This window comes from Magallana gigas, chromosome 1 (genome assembly GCF_963853765.1).
Source record: "Magallana gigas chromosome 1, xbMagGiga1.1, whole genome shotgun sequence".
Taxonomy (NCBI): Eukaryota; Metazoa; Mollusca; class Bivalvia; order Ostreida; family Ostreidae; genus Magallana; species Magallana gigas.
In genome coordinates, this window is record NC_088853.1 from 37728661 (window position 1) to 37747084 (window position 18424).

Here is an 18424-nt window from a genome sequence, read left to right on the forward strand (position 1 = left end):
TTGCTCAGATTAATTATAAACGCTATGAGGGAACACGAGTGCCACATATATGCTGCATTTAGAATAACTACGACAATTGAAGGAAATATAATAGCTATTATCGTGACTGAGAAAATATACCACGTCGTTCAATTAAATGTAGGACCGTTATTATATTACATATATTGAAAAAACAATGGACTTGTGTATGACACAAATAAACTTTTCTCGATTAGACAAAAGAGGGGAAACAAATTGTCATGATTTTATAAAAATCACATTGCTATAAATGTGGTATATACGATGTTCAATTAAATGTTAGACCATTATTAAATTACATATATTGGACAAGCTACGTACATGAATATAGTAAAAATAACTTAACCTCGATTAAAGACAAATCTAAAAAAAAGTTTAGGTCGTGACTTTATAAACATCATACTGTTATAAAAGTTATGTAAGCATGCACTAGTTTATTTGTTATGACTTAACTGTCTAACGAGAACAGCAAATTTCGTCTTGAAAATAGAAAAGAGCGTCAAAGGTAAAAAACAGTTTGCATCATTTTTACATGTTTTTAATGACATACTCTTTATTAACTCATTAACTATTCTGTTTCTTGTTGATGGACCCACTTTTGTCCATGGTTCATTAAAAAAAACAATGTGTTAGTCAATTCGTTATCATAATTTTAACTTTGTTTGAACTGTGCTTGATGAATACAACTATGTGTTTTATTTGACGTTAATGAATCCATAAATTTGAAAACAACTTTTTCTTGTCTTTATTTAAACACAGGATGAATAATATGTATTCAAATGAATGTCTAGTAAATTATGCATCAATTTTTAAATTGAAGTAAGTAACAAACGAGAACTGTATACTATTCAGTAAAACACAACTTTTTTAAATTCCGTTTTTTGCTTTAAAGAGTAATGTTTAAATTTTGTGTAAGATAAATGCACATTTACCCATGTATTTTTTTTTCAACATACATCTCTAAAATGATACTCATCATTGACTGTGTTACCATCCAAGTTTTTAAGACTCGAGCATTTATATGCATATAAAAGCCGTTTGTATTCTAAATTTAAAAGAAAAAATCTTACCCAAGAAACGCTATTATTTCAGATGAAGTATATGCTTCTATTGATCATCGGTGTTCTATACAGTACAATGGCAGTGAGGAGTACAGTGGTGACGAGGAGCTGCGATGAGAGAGAAGTGGACAATTTATCTAAATCAGACGAGAAGGTGATATATGTTAGTACAGAATGACATTCATCATTTTTGATGTTGCATTTCATTATTTATAGCATTTAAGATCAATGATAATCTAAAGTCATTGCAATATTTTAACCTGCTTTCTGACCATTCCAACTGTGATATATTTAAACATCTTAACTGTCACCGATCCTCAGCAATGTTCGATAACATATCCGATGTTTTAATTGGTACCACAAATCATCCTTTTATGAAAACAAACTATATTGGTCCAAAAAAGGTAATATAACGCATACCAATTTAACGAAATGGTTAGTTAAGTAGATCCTTACAAACCTGCTGCCTAAAAGTAAAGTCGAGCCACAATCGTTTTTTGGTTTTTGTTTTTTAATTTGACATGAAACTGTGTACGCTATTCATTCCATTATTAAAGTTTAAAGGATGAAAACACTTTTTTTATGATAAAAACAATAATTTTATGCTGAGGATCGGAGACCCTTAATATACCCACTTAAACATCAAATTAATATTATAAAATTACAATTTGACGTAATGAGAAAAGGCTTTTCCTGACATCAGGCTTGTTTGCTGAAATACGAGCCTGACGCCTCTCGTACTAATTTACAGCGACAGCGAATTAAGATTGGATGTTATATAAAAATAGCATGTAATGTTTTATATGTTTTACATTTGCTATTCAATGGTGTCGCTTTATTTTAAGGGTTTTGTTTGCATGTTTTGATTACATATCTTAATGATTTAATTAAAATACGAAAAATATGAAAACTTAAAAACGTTTTTTATGCTTCTGTTCTATCTTTTCTAAGGATAAAATTCGATCCATATTATTGAAGAAGAGGATGCCACAGACAGGAAATCTCTTCCATCCACTTCCACCATTTTGAGTCATTAGAAAACTTTGAATTACTCGATTAAACATGTAAAATCTTGGTTAAATCATTTTCTTGAATAGCCATCAAGATAGCGATGGACAGTTTTGAATAATGTACTTTCACTATTTGTCTTTAGTAAAATAGGGATTTGCTGTACTTAATGGGTATGAGTTTTGGTAAAATTCATGAAATGTTTTAAATGATTACAATTAATTAGAACAAAGTTCCTCGTTTGAATAGGTGTGCGATATATGTACATGTATGTAGGCATAACATGTAAAGTAAAAGAGAAATCAAGTTCTAGGAACTGGTATCAAACCGTGTTGGTCCAAAGGTGGCAGAGGCAGTTACCGCCCCTTTAATGTTGCCAAAAAAAGTTTGAGGATTTAAGTAATGCAATTTAAACATAAACATTATTCATGTTTCCAAGCTCAGAACTTTTATATATGCATTGCAATACATAACAAACAGCTATTGCTGACATGATAAACTTGCAATGCCGTGCTTATGTCAACAATAACGTGGATTCAGTGATCAACAATTGTGATTACATGATTGAATTATGTATACATGTATCAATGAACCAAAAAAAAAAACGACAGGTTATGCAGGCCAAATAGTTATACTTAGGCCCTACAAGCATGTGGCTTCCTGAAAGTTATGGCATTTTTTTGATAGTACAGGCACCTATCGTTAAGGCAATGTCTGGACTGTTTGATGTGTAAAAAAAAATTTTACAGTCGTAATAGTATAAATCATCTTAAATTCAAAATAATTGTTGGGTATACACTATATAATGCAGCAAAAAAATCCCTCAGAACTTTGAATGGGTTGATGGTTTTTACAAAAAGCCTTAACAACTGGAACTGGGTTTTTTGCATTGACGAAAACACAAGTCTTAGAGAAGTCTTCAGAAATGAATACATTGCTAATACATTGCTAAACGTGTTTGCTTAGATGTCAGGAACACCGCTGACAAAGTCTATATTCTAATTGTGCCTCAATATTGATTTGCTTGCCTGGCATATATGCATAATTGTTGGTGTTATTAAAGCTGAGAGATGACATATTCGGGAAAACAGATATTACTTTTATTACAAGAATTACAACTACATAAATAACTTTAACTTAGATGTTTATTTTTTAGGTAGTAACGCCTATGCTTTTAAAGCTGAGTGGTCCAATTTCGCTATTTTAGTATCGAAAAAATTTCCATACAAACTGATTTTATTTGAAAGTTATAGACTTTTGATTATTTACACCAGCAGAATCGACCTCCTTTGAAAGTAAGAACTATTCAAAGTAAATATTTTTTTTTGGTACTAACTAAAAAAAGTGCATGATTGGTATGAAAAGCGGACCGTTTAGTTTCGTTCCCCGAATGATTAGGTTAATTCAAACCGCATGCTTTGCATCGATTGTAAAGAAAACAAAACTTTTGAAATGTTAGTGAAAAAAGGTGTACAAAAGTTATTTGTTGATTTCCCTAAATAGTATGACCTTTGTTTATAGTTATATCAAAATCGTAAAACAATCAGAGCCGCTTCTAGTAGGACAATTTTTAATATGAGGCAAATAACGCAGTACCGATTTGTGTCGTTTGTTTTTAAAACAAAATTTCTACATCATTTTTTTTTAATTCAAATATGGCTTAATTGACCGGGGCAACTATTGCAATGTGTTTCATTGTACACATACTTAGCTTAAGTCATCGTTTAAAAGCGTTCACAATATTTGAATATTAATTGGACCAAGCAGCTTTAATGGATATTTTACTACAACAATGGTTGATTAGAATGAATGACTGATCTAAAATAATATAAAGTAAAACAACATCTCCTTTTTATTTATGGATTAAGAATAAATATGTTTAGCAAAAATGCATTTCTAATATGAGTAGCTCGTAGAACTTTGGTATGTATGTAAAACTGAAATTTAATCATTGGATAAACTCGCGTTTTATGATTCATACGACTGTTAGCCAACATTAACAATTAAGCACAGATATTATATCCAAAACAGTTTACCTTGCTATCAGCTTTTATATTTTATAGACCTAACAACCTTTGAAAAATAATTTACTAACAGTGATTTTTGTAGTGAAGTGAAGTGAATGTCAGTACCGAATATCGATAAACAAAGTACCCAAATACACATTTTTTAATGATGGTGAATTTTGATATTTTAAAAGACCTTATATTAGCAATACAAAGACGTGCACACTTAATTTAAAGACAATGGCTAAAACATTAAATGATCTTAATGGGACAATGCTTGATAAAAGTCAGCGAATTGTTGTAATGTTGCCAGAGATTGAAAAGTATGTTTGTAAATGTATATCAGAATTGTAATGTTTGATAAGAAATATGAAGAGAGTGCATATGAAATTTGATACTCACCTCAGGAATATGATACTTAAAGCTGTTACACAAGAGATTGAATTTACATACAAGCTGGGAACATGAAATAAGAGACAAGTGAGATTTTAATTCTATAATAAATAGCCAAACGCAAGCTATAATTGGAAAAACCTTGAACTATATCGAAAAAAGCGTTGATTAATCCGTGATTTAAGTAAGATTGACGTCTGATTGAATTGATATAAAAAGCGGTACTTACTTATTTGTCTATATGTGGAAATCTTCCCATCTATAAAGATCTAGAGATTCTTTTTTCAAAAAGACGAACGTACAAGGTAGGAATATGGTATCTATATTATTTTAATCTTTTCATTTCAAAATACGGTTCTAAATTTATTAATGTATATCTAAATTGACCTTTTTACAAAATGAAATATATTTAAAGCTGTATAAAATGTTATCAACATATATTTTTTTTAAATTCAATTAAGATAAGAAAATACTTTACACATATTTTCTCCTGGAAAAAAAGACACACTCAAAAAACGAGAGGAGACAAGTATAAACATTCAATCATTATGATGATCTTCTTTATTGACATTTTGAGCAAATGATGACGTTTAATAACGTTAAAGATTTAATGTGTATTTAATTAACACTGGTCTTAACATTAGAGTGGCTCATGTCCACAATCGCAATGAGTGATGCTTTTGTCATTCTCAGCTCCCGGGTGATCAAGAACATATGTTATGTTATTGATGCATTTATTTCAGATACAAAAAAAAAACTCAGTTCACTTAGTTTATTATTTTTCAGATGAAGTATAGTATCTTATATTATGGTCTTACTGTTTGTCTGTATATCATGCAGTACAATGATGTTGGGTACCTGAGGCAGAAGAAAAGACGTCGTGAACATTCGGCGTGATGCAAACAACGAGGTGATATAAGTTAAACGTGATAAATGTTAATTTCAAGACTATATAATAGCAATTAAAATACTATGTAGTTCATTAAAAGATATACCAAGGTGTAAACAATACGAACATTTAAGTGTTTGCAAGAGTGTTTGTTGTCGTGTAAACCGTGACTTAAGATAAAAAAAAAATACTTAAAATTATTAATACCTAAAAGGATGGATATCAATATTTGTAGTCTCCACATGTATATTATTATAACTGATATCATTATATCAATATCAAAACAAATAATGGTTTCGGGTAATCTCAATTGTGATACTTTTAACGAGTCAATACATTTGGTTAATCGTTACGAGAAAATGATAACGTATATCTACAAGAGCTTACAATCGGTGCCAAATATTTCGATCTACACAATACAGGATAAAATTCAGCAATTAAGTCAACTAAATGTTTACTGAATGGCCTCAAAATGCGACTGAATAACATATTTGATAATTAAATAGCTTTTTGGGTATTATCAATGAATTCATACAGTTATGTCATACGTAACACTGTGTTCTTACACTGTTTGTTAACATAAAAGTTCACAATAACGTACAGTAGTAGCAACGTTATTGTTGACAAACGACACGCAAACTTCTGATACACGAACGATCACGCGAGATACACTAACGATCACGCATGATACAAGAACGATTACTCACGATACACGGACGATCCATAACTTACCGAGTTTTTTTTATGGATTTTGATTTCTAGCAGTTTATTGAAAATATCAATTCCTAAAGTGAGTAGCTCAAGTAAATTGAGTATGCAAGAAATACTTGAATCAAAGATGGATAAATAAGTCATAACACCAATAATCCAGTACAGATACTGCATCCAAAACAATCCTGATCCACGCTGCAATCATTTTTTTTTTAGATTTCATGGCCATTAAAAATCATGGCTGTGAACATTGAATTGTTGATAAAAAGCTATGCGAACTGAAGCTATCAATGGAGACATTGAAAACAATATTTGCAAAAAAATCGTCATTTGATGCTTGACAAAGCTGTTACCCAGACGAATTATTAAATTTGAACCGTGAAATAAGAGAAGACGTCTGATTTGAGGATATGCGCTCTAAGCTACATATAGGATAACTGCAACAATGACGGGATATAAAATTACTTTTGTCGTGACTGTAAAAAATCCCACAAAGTTAAATAGAATGTACAACTAATATTGTAATGCATACATCACGCATACCTTACATTGAAGAAAAAGCTCAAATCAACCTCGACCAAAATCAGAAATGAGAATTGTTTTTGTCGTGATTACATAAACATCACATTGATTTAAAAGTAGTTGTTAGCTTGTATTATTTCATAACATCACCATCAAACAAGAACCACGAATTCTTTCTGAAAAAAAGGTAAGAACATTTAATTGTTTTTCCAATGGCATGTTCTTTAATTCAAATTCAAACGTAGTAACCTGTTGATGTAACAGTTATAAAAAACAATTGTTGATAAGTTATGATAAGACGGTGGAATCTTTGTTGTCCCTGGAGGATCAATATTTGTGGATAATCCTCCCACACGAATTTACATACCCACGGACCAATATCCAAGCATTGTATTTGTATGTATCGTGGCTACCCACGAATATTGACACGGTAAAAAATAAAGATTCCGCAGTAAACTCTTCTGTCTTGTAATTGACTTTCCAAGTAACACTGAAGTTTGTTAAAAACAATGAAAAATAAATAATTGTTGTAAAATTTGGCCCGTTTTCCTGTCTCTTTTTTTTCAAAATAAATATAGATCTCAAAAAGGCAAAAACGAATCCGTTTTATGGCTGTTGTGAAGATGGTGCTTTCCTATACGAAAAAAGTGCTTTATAATAAGATGATAGAGTTTTTTTTTTTGTTTTTTTTTTGTGAAGGTGTTTTTATGTGAAGGTATTTTTATGCGAAGGTGCTTTTATTTTGAAGGTCCTTTTCTATTTGATCGTGCTGTTTTATAAAATGGTCCTCTAAAAATCAATGTGAGATACGGAACCCGTTATAAGTGATAAATTAAAACAAATGCCTACTATTCAGTTTCAGTTTAAGTTTAGAATTCCAAAGTCTTTTACCACATACTTCAATTGAAACACTGAAAGTGTAATTCAATGATAAAATTAAGATTGCAAAAACATATACAGGTATACCCATTTAAATACTGCTAGCTTTTTCAAGCAAAATTATTTTTTATCTTTTTAAGTTTTATTTTTAAGCAGATTTTACACAGCTTCGTAGTTTGTGACGGCAAATGCATTTTTAAAGACTTGTTTTTCTTACATAGTAAAAATTGAAAGAAAACTGTTAAATATAAAGTTAACTTAAAACGCTAAAATCTAGAACCAAATTTAGTGTTTTAAGATCTTCAGATGGTTCATATCCATATACAGTCCATGCATACATTGTTATTATCGCGATTGTACTACCTTTTTTTCTTTCTTTTTTCTGCGATGTTCAGTACACATCGCAAAATTTACATTATACTGAATACCGGTATTGTTTACTTTTATACCTTGGAATACTTGTTACCAAATGAAGGATTTTTTAATTTGCCAACGTTTAGATATTTATTAATTTCGTTACGGATAAAAAAAAAACCCAGCTACAACCTATATGTATTCTCTTCTTGAATTAACATATATACGATAACTGTTGCAGAATGTGTCACTATTAGTAAATTTAGTTACAATGTTCTTATGGCTGGCAATACATTTTGTCAATAATATAATATAACTAGATACGATCTCGTTACGAGTAACGAGTAGGTCTTCCGTTCAATTTTTTAAACGATTCGATTAAAATATCAATGAAATTTCAGAATTCTCCCTCAACCACTTCCTTTTAGATAATGTATACGATTGTCAATATCCTTTAAAATGCTTAACAAAGAGTTTTGCTTTTTAACATACAGCACATTAAAGATTTAAGATTTTAGTCCCCTAAAATCTCTAAATACGTCATCAATGGGTTTGGAAATGAGTTTTACAAAATGATATTGCTGCGATCAACAACTTTGTTTTTATAATGCATTACAAAATCTTGATCATTTTTAACGTATGAGTAATAGAGTTTAGGAGTCTATTGGCCCCTTATTTAAGTGGCCAGCCCCTTTTTCTTGATTTTATACGAAAGGTCTCATGAATACTAACATTTTTGGTTTTTACATCCATCTAAAATTGATGATCACTTTTGAGATACAAATGATTGAATATTTTAGGGGCCAGCCCTCTAGATCCTTAATGGGAACAGAAATTCGTGTTTTGATAAGTAGAATCAATTTAAATCATTTAATCAAACATTTTCTCTTCTTTGATGTCTAACAAAATATGTATACTTCTCTAGTTATTTTTCGTCAAAGTTTAAGTACTTTGGCCCCTAAAAATCCCTAATTACGTAATAAATGGGCGTGGCAATGATTTTTTTCAAATAGATATTGGTACGATCAACAACTTTGCTTCTATAATGCATTACAAAATCTTTATCGTTTTTAAGTTATTTGTAATAGAGTTTACGAGTGCCTTGGCCCCTAAAAAAAGGGACCAGCCCCTTTTTCCTGATTTCGTTGGAAAGAACTTATGATTATCTACCACTTTTGTTATATATATCTTAACAAAATATCAACTGATAAAAAGATACAGATCAAAACGTTTGAAAATTTTGAATGAAAATTCGTACTCAATTTTCGTGCCCAGGCGAGCTCCAAGAAAAGGCGCCACTGGCGTAAAACAAAATAATAGTGCACAACTTCAGACTATAGACTACCTATCCTGAAAATTTCATAGTCATATCTCTGATAGTTTCTGAGATCAGCTCTGCACAAAATAGGTCGTAAAAAACCACAAAATGGTCGATAAATCGGTACCGGAAGTGACGACAACAAAAATTTCAAAAACATATAAAATTCAGATGATGACTCATCATCTGTGAAAAAATGTTGAAAATCGGTCGAATAGTTTTCGAGAAATCGCGTGCACAAAATTTGGAAAAAAAAATAATAATAACTAGATACGATCTCGTTACGAGTAACGAGTAGGTCTTCCGTTCAATTTTTAAACGATACGATTAAGATATTAATGAAATTTCAGAATTCCCCCTCAACCACTCCCTTTCAGATAATGCATACGATTGTCAATATCCCTTAAAATGTTTAACAAAGAGTTTTGCTTTTTCACATACAATACATTAAAGATTTAAGATTTTAGTCCCCTAAAATCCCTAATTACGTCATCAATTGGGGGTAGCAATGAGTTTTACAAAATGATATTGCTACGACCAACAACTTTGTTTCTGTAATGCATTACTTAATCTTGATCGTTTTTAAGGTATGTGTAATAGACTTTACGAGTGTCTTGGCCCCTAATTTAAGGGGCCAGCCCCTTTTTCTTGAGTTCATTCGAAAGATCTCACGGATACTAAATTTTTTGTTCTTACACCCATCTAAAATTGTTGTTTTAATGGGGACAGAATTTGGTGCTTTGATTAATAGAATCGATAATAATCATAAATGCAAACATTTTCTCTTCTACAATGCTTAACAAAATATGTCTCCTTTTCTAAATATATTGCGTCAAAGTTTAAGTACGTTGACCCCTTAATTTCCCTAATTACGTAATAAATGGGCGTGGCATTGATTTTTTTCTGATAGATATTGTTACGATCAACAACTTTGCTTCTATAATGCATTACAACATTTTTATCGTTTTTAAGTTATTTGTAATAGAGTTTACGAGTCTCCTGGTCCCTAAAAAAGGGGCCAGCCCCTTTTTCCTGATTTTGTTGGAAAGAACTTTTGATTATTTACTACTTTTGTTATATATGTCTTAACAAAATATCAACTGATAAAAAGATACAGATCAAAACGTATGAAAATTTGAATAAAAATTCGTACCCAATTTTCGTGCCCAGGCGAGCTCCAAGGAATGGCGCCACTGGCGTAAAACAACATAATAGTGCACAACTTCAAGCTATAGACTACCTATCCTGAAAATTTCATAGTCATATCTCTGATAGTTTCTGAGATCAGCTCTGCACAAAATAGGTCGTAAAAATGTACAAAATGGCCAATAAATCGGTACCGGAAGTGACGACAGGAAAAATCTTAAAAATGTATTAAGTTTACATCAAGTCCCATCTTCTGTGAAAAAATAGTTGAAATCGGTTGGACAGTTTTTGAGAAATCTCGTGCACAAAATTTGGAAAAAAAAAATAATAAGAAACAGTACGAAAACTATAAGGTCTTCCGTTGGAAACGGAAGACCTTAATAATAATAAGAAACAGTACGAAAACTATAAGGTCTTCCGTTGGAAACGGAAGACCTCAATAATGATCAAGCCAATGTAAATACCCCATCCTATCATAGAAAGTGGTAACCTACAAACTTGAAGAAACTTATACTCGCCCACGGTTTAAACTGTACTAATACAAATCAAAGGCACAGAGCTTCACTCACTCATTAAGGGGAACAAATCCTTCCTTAATCTTTTTACAGAAGTGAATCCTACTTGTAGGCGGTTATTGTATCGGTATGTTAACTTTTTTCCGAAAGAAAGATTCTTAGCATATTGAGCGTAGCTTTTCATCTAGTTTACAAACAGACAATGAAAACATGTGATCTAAGAAGCCACGCTGATTAGTCGAATCATTCGAATTATTAAAATAGATTTAAAAACTCACGACTCAATCATCCTTAATCAGAGCTAGCTTCTCTCTCTCTCTCTCTCTCTCTCTCTCTCTCTCTTTCTCTCTAATTCTTTCTCTCCTTTTCTCATTTTCTCTGTGGGTAATGTTGTCATCTAAACCATAGCCATAGATTGAAAATGCAATCATTGATTAAGTTGCATTTCATTACATGAGAATACAACAACAACAACAAAAGAAAAAAAAAGAAAGAATAATAAAAACATAAAAAAACAAAAGTAATTAAAAAGGATAACGAATAAAATACATCAACAAATAAGAAAATAAACTATAGCAATGCAATGATGATGTTATCAAATGATAATTTCAGCCAATTGTGACGTTTGAATATTTAAAAGAAATACAAATATATACATCCAGTTATCATAGATTTCAACATCTGAGTGACTCCTGATCACATTTTTATTCTCACTCATTATTGACACTACTGTTTTTAATTCTAGAGGAAAGAATATATCATGATGAATATATTTCAGATTGAGGAAGTAAATCTTACCTAGTTATAGATGATTTTATCATTTCAGATGAAATGTATGATTCTACCGTTTGCCTTTATGCTATTCAGTACTATAATGTTGGGGACCTGCGAAAAAAACGAAGTGGACGTTCGGTCTAATGCAGACGTGAAGGTGATAAAGGTTAACACGTTTTATTACCTAATCACGCGTTTTTTGTTGTTTTATTACATATTAAATATTTTCGTCTATTTTGTATGTGTATTCAGGTTTAAAAGTGATCTATTGAATCGCCGGTCAATAGACTACGATCTATTAGACCGCCGATCAATCGACCGCGATCTATTAGACAGGCTACGTATCAAATAATTGCTAAAAGATTAACATAATAATTAACTTTATATTGTTTTTTTACTATTGTTCTTAAAATTTACCTCTTAGTTCATCTTGGTATTGATTAACAATGACCTGAAAGCATAATGGTATGAAATTCTACTGTAATTCATAATTGTGAACACAACATACTTAAAATGGAATTAAGTAATAAAACAATTATTTAATGCTGAACGGTCAATAGACCCGAATTTTTTCCCTTGGTGCAGGGAACAGCTCAGTATAATCTATTGTCCTCGGCCGTTGGCCTCGGGCAATATATCATGCTGAGCGGTTCTCTGCACTTCGGGAAAATATGCGGGTCTATTGACTGCTCAAGCATTACATGTAAATAATTGTATAACATTTACATCTACTAAGTATTATTTCCTCTTTTTCTTACGGAAATTTTTAGTTAATTCATAGCTCTATAGAAACAGCCAGAGTGAAATCTACACGCCCCGTTTATCGATTGGTCGAAATTTACAACGGCTGAAACTGACAAAAAATTGACAGAGCACCATGTTTATTAATTGGTCGACGCCAACAGCAACCTAAGAAAAATAACGGACTGCACAAAATAATCATGCTTATGTTAGCCTCAAATTCTCACAGGAGACGATTTGGCTCTTTCTTTCAGCCAACCTACTTATGTACATTAACAGTAATTTAGTGAATATAACAAACTATTCATAATCAATGTTATTAATTTGTTTAAAGAAATATGTTAATATAAATAATAAAATGCTTTCTTTGATGATTCATGCGGGTTTGAAGGTAGCGATTATTGCAGGAAAAAAATAGAACCCGCTAAAGCGGGTTGTGCATTTTTTCTGCAATGTCGCTACCTTCATATCTCGAGTCAATCCCCAAATAAAGCATTCTTTAAAAAATAAATATTAATATCAATTTTATATAAGAATAAAAAGTCTATATATGATATTGTCAGTAACAGTCAACAAAACTATCCTACCCAATAGCTCATACGCGGAAATTCTAGGTGTAAATAATAAAGACACTAAAATTGGTTGTTGTAGGTAAATGTTGTAATATTAACCATAGCTAAAATACAATCATTGATGAAGTTGCATATCGTTATTGCGGCCAGAACATTCATACTAATATCTGCTATCAAGAAAGTGTCAATATATAAACTGATGTCTGGCATGTTTATTACATTCATTTTAAGGCCAAAACTGGAATGTTCACGTCAGCATTCAAAATGTAAAGAAAATAGCAAAAGACTGTAAGCTCTGTACCTCGCTTATTGCGCATCAAATGACACTAAAATTCTGGTTGCCTATTAAAAATGCCTTACTAAAGCATTGCAAACATTTCATCGAATTTTTAACTAAAATCGTTAACATGCACCTTTAATTCTGCTTTACCTATTTGTATAGAATTCCATGTATAAGGTATCTCGATAGTTAAGGATAACCTATTTTGATATCGATATATTGATTCATAACAGACATTTTTTTGCGTAGTGTTGTATGCATAATTTAAAAAGAAGAAAAAAAGCTAAGAAAGGTTTCTTTTAACAAACATTCCTATATATAATGATTGACATCGTGGTTATTAATATATGTTTATAATGTACTTTTTTGTGACACGTGTGTCATACTCAAGTACTTTTCATTTATTAATTGCAAGTATATAATCAATATCATATTTTTTTTTCATTATCTTCACTTTGATTCTACCAATTATTAACATTCACATTACAATGATCTAATGATAATATTTTTGCATATTTTGTTATGTTTTGTTTTTTGTTTTTTTGTTTTTTGTTTTTTGAGAGTTTTTTGGGGGTTTTTTTTTATTCTCTGCTTTATAATTTTTTTTATAATAATGACGATATTGTTATTTTAAAAAAGAATATGTCAGACCAATTAGACAGAAGATTACCTTCCCCAGGGAGATTTTTCGGAAAAAAACATGGTAAGATATGCCTATATGTTCAATTATATACTTTTTTCAATAGTTTACATGTACTAAATATCGCTACATTTAGAATTAGTAGGTTTTGTTTGTTTGTTTTATTGTTGTTTTTGTTGTTGTTTTGCATCATTTATCACTAGACTTTATTAACAGAGTAGAATCAATACATCTGGGACCTGATACATTGCTTATTTGTCCCCTACCAGTTTTAACGGAGTAAACTTTAGCTTTCCTCTGCGTTTGTTTGTCCGTATGTCTGTCCAACTTTCCACAATTTTTATGCGTTTGAGGAATAATATGAATCTTGCTGACCTGCTTAAAAATGCACGATCTTGCTTTAAATCATAAAGGACAAAAATCTTTGGCTTGAAAAGAAAACTTTGAAAATAACAATTATGCCAAGGGAACAGTAATATTCGATATTGAGTGCATTATTCTCCTGTCCGTTTGTATGTTATGCATGTGCAGTACAATGATGCCGGTTACGTATATGGGGATGAGGAGGGTTTTTGCAATGCATACCTGCATATGATATAGATTAAACTCTTAATAGATTGGATGCATTCTTATTTAATATGAGACAAATCATTCACAATTATAGATATTTAAAAATCACTAAAATAGCTGCATTTCGTTGATATCTGTTTTTTAAAAACATACCTATGGCAGTCTTGGTTTTATTATATACTGTAGAAGCACATATTTTCGTTGGGTCGAAATTTCGTTGTTTTTGAACCAAATAAAATTCGTTGGCTTTAAATTTCGTCACATCATAATATCTTTGTATTCATTATTACTTTGATTAAAAATTCGTCATGGATTTAATTTCGTTGATTTCTACTGCCAACGAAAATAACGAAATTAAATCCTCAACGAATATTTCTGCTTCTACAGTAGCTCATGCTTCGTGTACTAAATGCATATTATATCCCGGACCAGCGCGGAAAATAATAGTTTACACATTAAAATGATGCAATGCTTTATATGGTAAACCTGTTTTTTTTTTAAATTGATTCTACATACAGTGTCTATTTTTTTAACATTGCTTTCCTATGGTAATGTTCTATACTACACTATATGAATAATACACATATTTTTTTTCTGATTTTTCACATATATTTAGATATATCCTTATCAAATTTTACTCAGTTGGCTGGAATATAGTTAGTATAAAAGCCAGGACCATTGTTAGAATAAACAGATTTCGAAAAATGATGTTTTTTCATACATTTAAAGTATGAATCCTGAAATCTGACTTTCAGAAAATCATTTATCATATAAAATGCTAAAAAAAATATTTTCCAGAACCAGTAATTTAATGTAACACTTGCTTATGTATTTAGAATATATATAATTGAGTATAAATGGGATTAAATGAAACACATTTTCAATGACAAAGTAATCTCATTTCATTTTATTTACTTACATAATTCACTGAAATATTGATAGTGTTTACCCCTTAAGCCCCAAAAACAATTATAATAGATAACCCCAAAACAGTTTGTTCAGGTTCACAATGGGCGAATTTTTGGCAAGTTAATCAAAATATATACTTGGAAAGAAAGTTCATAGGTTTACCATATCATATCTCTCTTTAAAGTATGTTTAGCTTTTTCATAAATAGAAAATATGATTTGAACAAACTGTTGATCAATCTGTATTTTACTTAGCTGGCAAAGTGACTTAATTTTTAAGGATATATATCATATTCCCGCCTGTTTTAGAACTTGTAACTCTGTAAGTTCATCTGTTCATGAAGTTACGTAACTTTAATATGCTGTGTCTTTAATATCGGTTATTGATCTATAGAAAAAAAACGTTTGTGTTTTATTATAGCTTTTAACATATGAAATATAAGATAATGAACAAACATAATGATTATCTATGGTTTTAAATAAACAAAAGTAACAATGCTTAACATATACATACAAGTGCCTGGCATATTAGTTTTTAAGGAAGGAACATGATTGGGGGGGGGGGGGGGGCAGGAAGAAGAGCGCCCCACACCTTTTTTTTCAGAAGATTTATTTCTTAAATTTACATAGAAGTAATTGAATTATGAAGAACCTGGCAGTTCCACTTTTTTTGCAAGGGGGGCATCAAATAAATAACTGATAAGAAAATAACTATTAAAATTTGAAATAAACATATTTCAAATTAAAGCGGAAGTGTAAAGTTAAGCTTTTTAACCATTCCCACACATGTTAAGGTTTTTAAATCACCTGAGCTGAAAGCTCAAGTGAACTCTTCGTATCATTATTTTTCCAGTGACCGTCTGTCTGTCTGTCCGTCCGCCTGTAACCTTTTTTATATTTGCGACTTCTTCTCCAGAACTGCTAAGCCAATTTCAACCAAATTTAACACAACTGCTGAAACTTGTGTGAAATCATCCTTAGGTACTGAAGATTCAAATTTGTTCAAACCATAGTTCCCAGGAGTACAGTGGTACCACAATAGGAGTTCAAATTTTTACATATGAATGTAAAGATAAACATATTCTTTTTGAAAATCAATTAAGCCGAAATACTGTTATTAAAGTGAAAGCATACTCATGTTGTGTAAAATATTTAGAGAACAATCTTTCAAAATCAAATCAAAAAAGGTAATACTATAATAGAAAGGGGCGTTGTCACATTTTTTACAAAGGAAATAAATTTAACAATTCTTCAAAAAAAAAAAAAAAATTAAAAAATTGATATTGATATTTGTTAATTTTCAGTTGTTTAGACTGTGACCCTGGATACTTATTTGTTTTCCTTTGGACTGAAATGTCACATTTTCATTGGTTTAAACATAGCACGTGATTGCCTCATATATCTCGTTATTTGCTCTGTGAGAATTAATATTAGGCAATATGGCCGTCATTAGTCGACGCTTCGCTTACTCATCTCAACATTTCATAGTAATTAATACACAAACCGCATGCCGTAAGTTCCTAAAGTATTTGGAGTAGTTGCCCTTTGAAATTCCTTAAAATTAGAGTAGTTGCCCTTAGAATAGTGACGTCACATTGTTTTGTCTGGAGCAGAACAAAATGGCAGCGTCAAAATTTGCTCAAATCTCTGCAGAGGAAAAGGAGAAAGCATTTAAAATTGAATAGCAACAAAACATTGTAGGTAAACATGGGTGAAGCAAACATTGTTAAAGAGTATTTGAAATGTGAGATGGAAAATTTTGAAGAGGTTAAATGAGTTAAATTGGACGAGATGTTAGGCATCTTGTACATGGCTGTGCCATAATCATCGCTATTTGTGAATAAATATATCGTTTGATAGTCCTCGGGAAAACAAAACACTTATTAGGTTAGTTACTGACTCACTACGGAAATATATTCGCCTCGCCATATGAGATTGATCAACCCAATATATTTCCGTAGTGAGTCAGTAACTAACCTAATAAGTAATAATGGCCACTCAAGGGGTTCAAAGTTCGATATAGGTTTATATTTATGAACAGTTGTTTAAGATCCTTTTGAGAATGGCATTGCTGAAATATGTGATATAACTATGAAATCATCTAGTTACAAAAGGGGCTCAACATACGAACATCTGTTAACAAATAAAAAAATTGTTAAAACGGATCTGTTTTACTCATTCATTGTCACAATATTTAAGATACGAATTCAAGTAGCTGATCTAATTATGCCTTGTGTTGCTCAGTTGAGCGATGTGACCAATAGGCCTCTTGTTATGGTTTTGTATTTAGAAAGTTTACTTTTTTGGTCATTTTTATTTTGACGAAGCTTCCCCATTCCCATTTTCAAAACCGATACTAACTGCCTGTTTTAAACATAAACTGATATAAAATGTTTTGTTTCAGATTTGGAAATTTGTTTGTTATTTATTCTTTATTTTTTGTCTCTTTTTGAATGATGTAAGATATATATTTAGAAGTGACTAAAATTTAAGATTTAATAATACTTAACATACTCATTGAAATTATAAAATATAAGTTGGTTGTAGATTTCTTTTCTTTAAATTTATAATACTAGCACAATTTAACTGATATTTGTTTCAAGTCGATAAAACAGATGCCACTGTCACTAGCAGCAGAAAGAAAAAAAATCCTCCCCGGAATATGGATTGAAAGGACATTATCGTAAGCTATTCTTTTCTACTATAAACTAACATTGATTTGCGTGAAAGAAATGTTCGTGAGAAATATGAAAGCCTGCAAATCGTTGCGATTTTTTCTAGTTGCGACCCAATCATGAAGTCTCTGTATTTTATTTTCAGATTAGCTACATCTTTACAAATGTTGTCGCCGTGAACCAGTTTATATTTATTTAACCGCAAAATAAAGTTGTCTTGAATAAAAATTGGTTCACAGTAAGTTTTTTAATGTATCTTTATTACCTTGATATTTCTACATGTATAAGTAACTGTCTTTTTTGTTTTTATTCTTACTGGTTGACCACTGACAGATCTGCTTTAATAGAGAGTTCTAAGTAGGCAGCGTTGCAAACGAGATATGCTGTTGAAAAACAATATATTTCTTTACCATGCACTTCATCATCAGGGAAATTATACGGAGT

At 30.9% G+C, this 18424-nt stretch overlaps 2 long non-coding RNA genes across 2 annotated transcripts; both read left to right on the forward strand.

Moving 5' to 3' along the window:
* Positions 1-423: 423 nt before the first annotated feature.
* Positions 424-2154, forward strand: LOC136273752 (uncharacterized). The gene is made up of 3 exons (XR_010711986.1): positions 424-523; positions 1111-1233; positions 2031-2154. It is a non-coding gene; the product is annotated as an uncharacterized lncRNA (long non-coding RNA).
* A 4546-nt stretch (positions 2155-6700) lies between these two features.
* On the forward strand, positions 6701-18183 carry LOC136273756 (uncharacterized). The gene is made up of 5 exons (XR_010711988.1): positions 6701-6795; positions 11647-11751; positions 13827-13890; positions 17909-17988; positions 18126-18183. It is a non-coding gene; the product is annotated as an uncharacterized lncRNA (long non-coding RNA).
* Positions 18184-18424: the final 241 nt, after the last annotated feature.